Raw genomic sequence first — 9,030 nt, forward strand, 5'->3', positions numbered from 1 at the left:
GGTTAGATAAAAAGATTTAGGCCTTCAAATAGAAGATGTGCCACTCCGAGGCGGAGGAGAATGTGGAGAATTGATATGATCTCTCTGCTAGATGCTGATTAATGTGAAAAGGCAGGTGCAGCAAAGCATCTTGGGAAATGATAATGTAAAACAACATACACTCTAACAACCGAGAGGATTGTTACAATTATAAAAGAGTGACAAGTTCAAGTATAGTGCCTTCCCCTTGTGACCTAGTGTTGTGACTTGACAGTTATGTTAGGTCAAGTTATGTTTTTTACTCTAGTCTTGTGTTTTGACCTTGTCACTTCCTATTTTTTTTTTTTTAAAGTAATCCTTCCCTCTCATTCCAGATCTGAGGTTACCTACTGTAAACCCAACTTCTATGAGTAAATGGCGCAGCCCTCAAAGGCTATCGCTATTGGGTAATCCCCCTGCGCCCCCGCGCAGCACTGAAACACTTGTAGTCCACGCCCACCCGCAAGGTGGGCACCACCCTCGGGCCTCCTTCCGGTATAAATAGGAAGGAGACCCGGCAATCTGCTCCCATACCAAATAACTGTTCTTCAGCTATTCGTAGAGCCAGTGGGGCCCAGCGCTTAGAGGGCTGCGCCATTTACTCATAGAAGCTGGGGTTACAGTAGGTAACCTCAGTTCTATTTCGTATATGGCTTCGCCCTCTAAGGCTATCGCTATTGGGTTAAGGGCGAAGCATGATGTAGTCTGCGCCCCACTGGGTCCGCCCGGCACTCGAAGCACAGACACACCTGCTAAATAACACCCCATGCCTGTTGTGCCATCCGTAATGGCGCATCACCGTACCTGGAACATAGCAAAACATGCCTATCTTCCCGACGGGGTGAAGGCTGGGAACAATACATACCCAGCCGCTGTGAGAAAGTAGAGACGAAGGTCCCACCTTGCCCAGCGATCACAGAGGGGGAACAGCAGCTCTCTGCGTGTCAGACAGGTAGGAGAGCGCCCAGCTGGATCCCTGACGTCACTCACTCTGACCAGGTACTCCGTACAAAGTGTGTCAGAGGAAAAAGGAACATCCCTCCTATAAGAGGGGAAAAGGGCCGCTCTCTGCATGCCGAGAGGCAGGAGAGAGGCGCACAGCTGGCTCCCTGACGTCCCTCACTCCGACAGGACACCCAGTACAGGGTGTGTCAGAGAGGAATGGGAGACATCCCTCAAATAAAAATGAATAAACGAACAGGGGGAAGACCAAGATGCAGCAGTGCAAATATCTTCCACTCCACATTCCTCCGTGCAAAGCCGTGGAGGAGGAAAGTCCTCTGGTGGAGTGCGCATTGATGTTCTCCGGGGGCTCCACCCCAGAGGAGACATGCCTGTGACACAGCCTCACACAACCTGTGTGACAGCCGTTGTGCAGACAGAGGTTGCCCGATCGAGCGCTCTCTATAGTGCACAAACAGACGCTGAGAATTGCGCAAGGCAGCCGTGCGCGCCACCTAGCAAGACAGCGCGCGCACAGGACAGAGGAGATTTAGAAAAATAGCGGGGGTAAAAACCGCGCAAGACACTGTTCCTGGGATGACAGGAGTGTTTCTTGAATCCCATGGAACTGCTGGGGGGAGAGGCTTCTCTGTGAAGTGCCGTAATGGTCTTCATGGTGATGAGCCACGCCATCGCCGCCGCTGCCCGTGAGGCAAAAGGGCTGCGAGGGAGTTTCCACACGCTGCCTTTCACTCCGTCTCTCCTCATGAGGCGCGTACACGCCCAGGGGATGAGAGGTGTGTGCATGCTGTCCACACGAGGCGTTATAACGGTGCTCGTGGGTTATTATGACCGTGTGTAGGAGGCATATCTGGGACACAGGAATGCCGCGAGTTCTGCAGTTTATAAACCAATAGGTTAAAACAGCAGGCTTCTGCAGCGAATGAACCACCTCTGGAGTGTCCCCCTGTTGGAAGAGACCCAAGGGGATCATCACGTGACCAGCTGACGCCAACGCCGAGCAGCTGCGTCACGGAGAGGGCTATGTGGGTTGTGACACGCCGGAGGAGAGCCGTCAGTTCCTCCCCTCGCTGCCGCGAGAGTCGCGCTCTCATGCTGGCTGAGTTTAACTCCACTCCCAGATAAACGATTGTCTGAGAGGGAAGAGGACAGCTCTTCTTCCAATTTATTATGAAACCCAGGCTTTGACAGATGCGATACGGGATGTACCGTCTGTAAAGCGACTTCCTCCCTGAGGCGAGCCAGCAAATAGCAGGTCGTCCAGAGAAAAACCACACTCTCATCCCTCCTCTGTGTAGTGGCTCCAGCCTTCTCTACACAAATGCGAGGAGCCAGGAAATATCCGAACGGCAGACGATTGTCTCGTCTGATATTCCCTGAATGGAAAATGCAGGAGTTTCCTGTGTTTCGGGATGATGGGTACGTGGAAGTATGCATCCTTCAGGTGGAAGTGAACTAGTCGTCCTGGTGAACACATTCCAGCACCTGTTTGATCGTCAGCATGTGGAATACTGACAGATCGAGGATGTCTCATTCCCCCAGTCTTTTTCGGGATTAGAAAAATAACGGGAGTGAAAACCCCTGATTTTCCTCCCTTTAAGGAACCCTGGAAATATCCTCTTTCAACAGGAGTTCCAGCAGCTCGGATTGGAGCGCAAGACATAGCTTCTAGTGTTTCCTGTATCCCATTGAACTGTGGGGGGGGGGAAGAGAGGCGAACTGCAGGACGTATCCTCTGCTGATCAGCCTGCTCATCCATCTGTCCATCAGACACACGCGCTGCCACTCTGAGAAACACTCTAAGAGCGGGCGCACATGCTCGAGATGTTCTGTGGTCGTCATGGCAACGAGCCACGCCAGGGAGCCTCCACACGCTGCGTTTCACTCCGGCTCTCATCATGAGGCGAGTACACGCTCAGGGGAGGAATGGAGGTGTGTGCAGTGCTGTCCACACGAGGCGTTATAACAGCGCTCATGGGTTTATTATGACCGTGTGTAGGAGGCGTATCTCGGACAGAGGAATGCCGCGAGCTCTGCAGGTTATTAACCGAGGTTAAAACCGGCAGGCTTCTGCAGCGAGCCCTGCTGTCTACTTAATCAACAGATTAGTGGCAGCCGGCTTAATTAGCGAGCTCTGCAGGTTATTAACCGATAGGTTAAAACCAGCAGGCTTCTTGCAGCGAGCCCTGGCGCCGTGGCGCTGCGGGCGCAGCCACTGGGGTCACTGGGCCTGGAATACTGCTCATTCCCCCGTTCTGGCTTCTCTGTGATGCCATTGCCCTCGCCGCCACTGTGAGGCGAAAGGGCTGCGAGGAAGCCTCCACACGCTGCGTTTCACTCCGACTCTCATCATGAGGCGCGTACACGCTCAGGAGATGGATGGAGGTGTGTGCAGTGCTGCCCACATGAGGCGTTATAACGGCGCTCATGGGTTTATTAAGGCCGTGTGTACGAGGCGTATCTCGGACAGAGGAATGCCGCGAGCTCTGTAGTTTATTAACCAAAAGGTTAAAACCAGGCTTCTGCAGCGAGCCCTGCTGTCTACTAATCAACAAATTTAGTGGCAGCCGGCTTAATTAGCGCGCTCTGAAATTCATTAACCGACAGGTTAAACCAGGCTTTAGCAACGAGCCCTGCTGGCTATTAACCGACAGGTTATAGGCAGCTGGTTTACACAGGGCGTGAGGCAACCCCAGGTGGGCTTGGACCGAGCGGGCTGCGCGGGGGCCTCCACACGCTGCGTCTCACTCCGACTCTCATCATGAGGCGCGTACACGCTCAGGGGATGGATGGAGGTGTGTGCAGTGCTGCCCACCTGAGGCGTTATAACGGCGCTCATGGGTTTATTATGACCGTGTGTAGGAGGCGTATCTCGGACAGAGGAATGCCGCGAGCTCTGCAGGTTATTAACCGAGGTTAAAACGGGCAGGCTTCTGCAGCGAGCCCTGCTGGTAATCAACAGATTAGTGGCAGCCGGCTTAATTAGCGAACTTTGCAGTTAATTAACCGATAGGTTAAAACCAGCAGGCTTCTGCAGCGAGCCCTGGCGCCGTGGCGCTGCGGGCGCTTCCGCTGGGGGCACTCAGCCTGGAATACTGTTCATTCCCCCGTTCTGGCTTCTCTGTGATGTGCTGTAATGGTCGTCATGGTGACGAGCCACGCCATTGCCCTCGCTGCCGCTGCCCGTGAGGCGAAAGGGCTGCGAGGAAACCTCCACACGCTGCGTTGCATTTAACTCTATATTAGATTCTGTTGGTTTCTGTCAGAGTGTAAATAAACCAACCCACTGTTATAATCACACTCTTGACCTTGTTCTGACTTATGGTATTGAAATTGAGCAACTATTAGTCGAACCGCATAATCCTGCTTTATCCGACCATTTCTTAGTAACATTTGAAGTACTGTTACTAGACTACAAAGCATTAGCCAAAAGCTCCTGCAGCAGAAACCTATCTGTTAGTGCTATAGCCAAATTTAAGGAAGAGATTCCACCAATACTTAACTCGATAGCATGTCTGCATGTAGGGGAGGAAACTTATACAAAATGTACACCACCCCAAATTGATCATGTTGTTGATAGTGCAACAGATGCTCTGCGAATAAAATTAGACTCTGTTGCTCCTTTGAAAAAGAAGAAAATAAAACAACATAGATTAGCTCCATGGCATAATGCCGAAACCCGCAAAATAAAGCAAAAGTCGAGACAACTTGAAAGGATATGGCGTTCCACTAAACTTGAAGAATCTCGTTTAATTTGGCATATTACACTCAATGAATATAAGAAAGCACTGCGTAAAGCGAGAGCAGCATACTACTCTTCATTAATAGATGAGAATAAGAATAATGCAAGATTTCTTTTCAGCACTGTAGCCAGGCTGACAGAGAGCCACAGCTCGACTGAGCCTTCTATTCCCATAGCACTCAGTAGTAATGATTTTATGTGCTTTTTTAACGATAAAATTGTTACTCTTAGAAACAAAATCAATGACCTCTTGCCTTTAACCAGTATAGTGTTATCAACAGCTCCCGGAAACGTAAGTTCTAATAATATTACACTAGATAGTAAACTAGAATGCTTTTCAGCCATAAACCTTGAACAATTAAATTCAATGATTCTCTCTTCTAAACCATCAACGTGTATCTTAGACCCGATTCCAACTAAGCTGTTAAAAGAAGTTTTTCCATATATTAGCACTTCTTTATTAAATATTATGAATATGTCTTTATTATCAGGCTATGTTCCACAATCATTCAAAGTAGCAGTGATAAAACCGCTTCTTAAAAAGCACAACCTCGATCCAGAGGTTTTAGCCAACTATAGACCTATTTCTAATCTTCCGTTCCTCTCAAAGATTCTTGAGAAAGCAGTCGCAAAACAGCTGTGTGATTACTTAAAAAACTATGATTTATTTGAAGATTTTCAGTCTGGCTTTAGAACACAACATAGCACAGAGACAGCTCTGGTTAAAGTCACAAATGACATTCTAATAGCCTCTGACAAGGGACTTGTCTCTATTCTTGTCTTGCTCGATCTTAGTGCTGCATTTGATACTATCGACCATGATATCCTATTGCAAAGACTAGAGCACTTAGTTGGCATACAGGGAACTGCTTTAGGCTGGTTTAGGTCCTATCTATCTGAACGCTCTCAGTTTGTACGTGTCAACGATGAATCTTCCATGCAAACCAAAGTTAGCCATGGAGTGCCACAGGGCTCAGTGCTTGGACCTATTTTGTTCACCCTATATATGCTTCCGTTAGGCAATATTATAAGGAATCATTCTGTAAACTTTCATTGTTATGCGGATGATACTCAACTATATTTATCAATCAAGCCTGATGAAATTAATCATCTAAATAAAATTCAAGACTGCCTCAAGGACTTAAAAACGTGGATGACCTTAAATCTTTTGATGTTAAACACGACCAAAACTGAAGTTATTGTACTTGGCCCGAAGAATCTACGAAACAAATTATCTAAAGATATATTAACTATGGATGGCATTAATTTGGCCTCCAGTGAGACTGTAAGGAATCTTGGTGTTATATTTGATCAGGATTTATCCTTTAACGCCCACATAAAATCAATTTCAAGGACCGCCTACTTCCATCTACGTAACATTGCAAAAATCAGGCATATCTTGCCTCAAAACGATGCAGAGAAACTAGTCCATGCATTTGTTACTTCAAGGCTGGATTATTGTAACTCCTTATTATCAGGGTGTACCAAGAAGTCAGTCAAGTCGCTTCAGCTGATTCAAAATGCTGCAGCTCGTGTACTAACCAGAGTTAGGAAAAGGGACCACATTACTCCTGTTCTGGCTGCCTTACACTGGCTCCCTATAGAACACAGGATAGAATTTAAAATTCTTCTTCTTGCCTACAAAGCCCTTAATGGGCAGGCGCCATCTTACCTTAAAGAACTCATTATACCCTATTGTCCTACTAGGGCATTGCGTTCCAAGAATGCAGGGTTGTTGGTTGTTCCTAGAGTCTCTAAAAGTACAATGGGAGCCAGAGCCTTTTCTTATCAAGCTCCACTTTTGTGGAATCAGCTTCCAGTTTGTGTTCGGACGGCAGACACCCTATCCGTTTTTAAGAGTGCGCTTAAGACCTTCCTTTTTGATAAAGCTTATAGTTAGGGCTGATTAGATTCAGCCCCTAGTTTTGCTGATATAGGCTTAGTTTGTCGGGGGACATCTTACTTCTTCCTTCTCTCTGTCTATACCTGTGTACTCTCATGTTCCGATTAACCCAGCTTCCCCAAATGTCTTTCTTTTTGGTGTCTATATACGCCGGGATCCGGAGTCATGGATGATCCTGCGGTCCTGTGTCATGGATTGCGAGTCCTGGATCTTGAGTCGTGGCTGTGGTCCTGGATCATAAGTCCTGGATGGATATACTCATGGATTCATCTTCCTATTATACACACATGCATTTCCAAACATTTGGACTACCTATGTTGCAAATGTATTATCTTTTCAATTTACACACGGCATCTATTGCACGTCTGTCCGTCCTGGGAGAGGGATCCCTCCTCTGTTGCTCTCCCTGAGGTTTCTCCCATTTTTCCCTTTAAACTGGGTTTTCTCTGGAAGTTTTTCCTTGTACGATGTGAGGGTCTAAGGACAGAGGGTGTCGTATTGTCATACTGATATTCTGTACAAACTGTGAAGTCCACTGAGACAAATGTAACATTTGTGATATTGGGCTATATAAATAAACATTGATTGATTGATTGATTGGTTTCACTCCGGCTGTCATCATGAGGCGTGTACACGCTCAGGGGATGAGTGGAGGTGTGTGCAGTGCTGTCCACATGAGGCGTTATACCGACGCTCATGGGTTATTATGACCGTGTGTAGGAGGCGTATCTCGGACAGGGGAATGCCGCTAGCTCTGCAGGTTTATTGACCGTTATGTTAAAACCAGCAGGCTTCTGCAGGGATCCCTGCTGTCTACTTAATCAACAGATTAGTGGCAGCCGGCTTAATTACCGGCTCCGCTTCCTTGGAGGCTCTCGCGGAGCAGACCAGGAGCGGGGGTGCCTCACTCCCCTTTGACTCGCCGCCGGGAGACCCTGTCTCTGGGGTGGCGGGGGAGCGGAGACGTGGGATGGAGCCCCTGCAGCCGCCGGGGCGGTTGCTGTGGGCGTCTCTCCGCTTGCGGCCTCCTGTGGCCGGCTTGGACGCCGCGGCTGCTGCGGGCATTGGTGCCGCTGTGGCAGCTCAGCCGACTGGAGCCAGCTGTACATGCTGGCGAATGCCATCCACCTGTTCCGCGGCCGTCTTCATGGACTCCACCATGGCGTGGAACTGGGGTCCGAACAGCCCGTCCGGGCTGATTGGAGCGTCCAGTAGCACTTTTCTGGCCGTCTCCGTAACAGACGCCGCCGTGCTGTGGTGACGGAGAGGGGGAAAGCATGTTCGGCCGCCAAGCTGGCACCCTGCTCCGACTCTGTCTCCCCCGTCCGGGGGAGAGGAGGGAGGGGAGAACCGAACGGTGAACCGTGGAGGGAGGCGGGGCAGGAGTTGCTTCAGACTCCTGCCCGGCACTCTGCCCCAGGGACACGAGGCCCCGTCCGCGGGCTCGTAAGCCTGGACGGGCCAATCGTCCTCCTCGGCCACAGCAGCAAGAGTGTCCGCTCTCCGCTTCCTTTCGCCCGAGGGGAGACGAGCGCAGTGCATGCTACCTGCTGGTTTAGAGCCGCGTACGCGTGCTCTGACCCCCGGCAGGATTCGCATACTGCTTTTATCTCTGCAGGTCATAACTCATTATGAACCCAGAGCCACATGAGGGACAATCACGGACGCAGTTGTTGCTCATGATGATTCTCAATTGCTGTGCTTCAGTAACTGTGCTGGTTTGCTGAAAAAAAAAGGGAGCAGATTGCCGGGTCTCCTTCCTATTTATACCGGAAGGAGGCCCGAGGGTGGGGCCCACCTTGCGGGTGGGCGTGGACTACAAGTGTTTCAGTGCTGCGCGGGGGCGCAGGGGGATTACCCAATAGCGATAGCCTTAGAGGGCGAAGCCATATACGAAATAGAACCCACATTTCATGCCTTTGTGTTTCCCGCCCTTGGGATTGCTTGGCCCTGCCCTGATAGTTTTCACCTGTGCCCATCCTCCTCACCTATAAATAGCCCCTGTGTTTCTTTGTCCCATGTCAGTTAGTTATGTTTTATGTCGTGAGAACCTGGGCCTTTTGACTCCTGAAACTTTACTTCGAGAAATATACCTTTTGTCAAGTGAGTTTTGAAGTACGACTTAGTTTTTGTTATTTAACTACTTTCTATTTTTGGAAAGTACAACTTTTTTTTTTTAGATTCGATTTTTGGACAACTGTCTCCGAGTCCTGCTTTTGGGTCCTGTGTCCTGTGTCTCAGTTCATAACACCTAGGGTACCATAGTGGTGTTTGATGTCAGGTCATAGTCACCCAGAATCCTTTGCTCCCCTAAGCCTCATGTCGTCTGTTCTTACTGAGGTGGATCATGAGACTAGGAGAAACTGTTTCACAGGATTAAAGCAAAAGGACTCATTGTAATACA

Source organism: Notothenia rossii (assembly GCF_949606895.1).
Source record: "Notothenia rossii genome assembly, chromosome: 8".
NCBI classification, from domain to species: domain Eukaryota; kingdom Metazoa; phylum Chordata; class Actinopteri; order Perciformes; family Nototheniidae; genus Notothenia; species Notothenia rossii.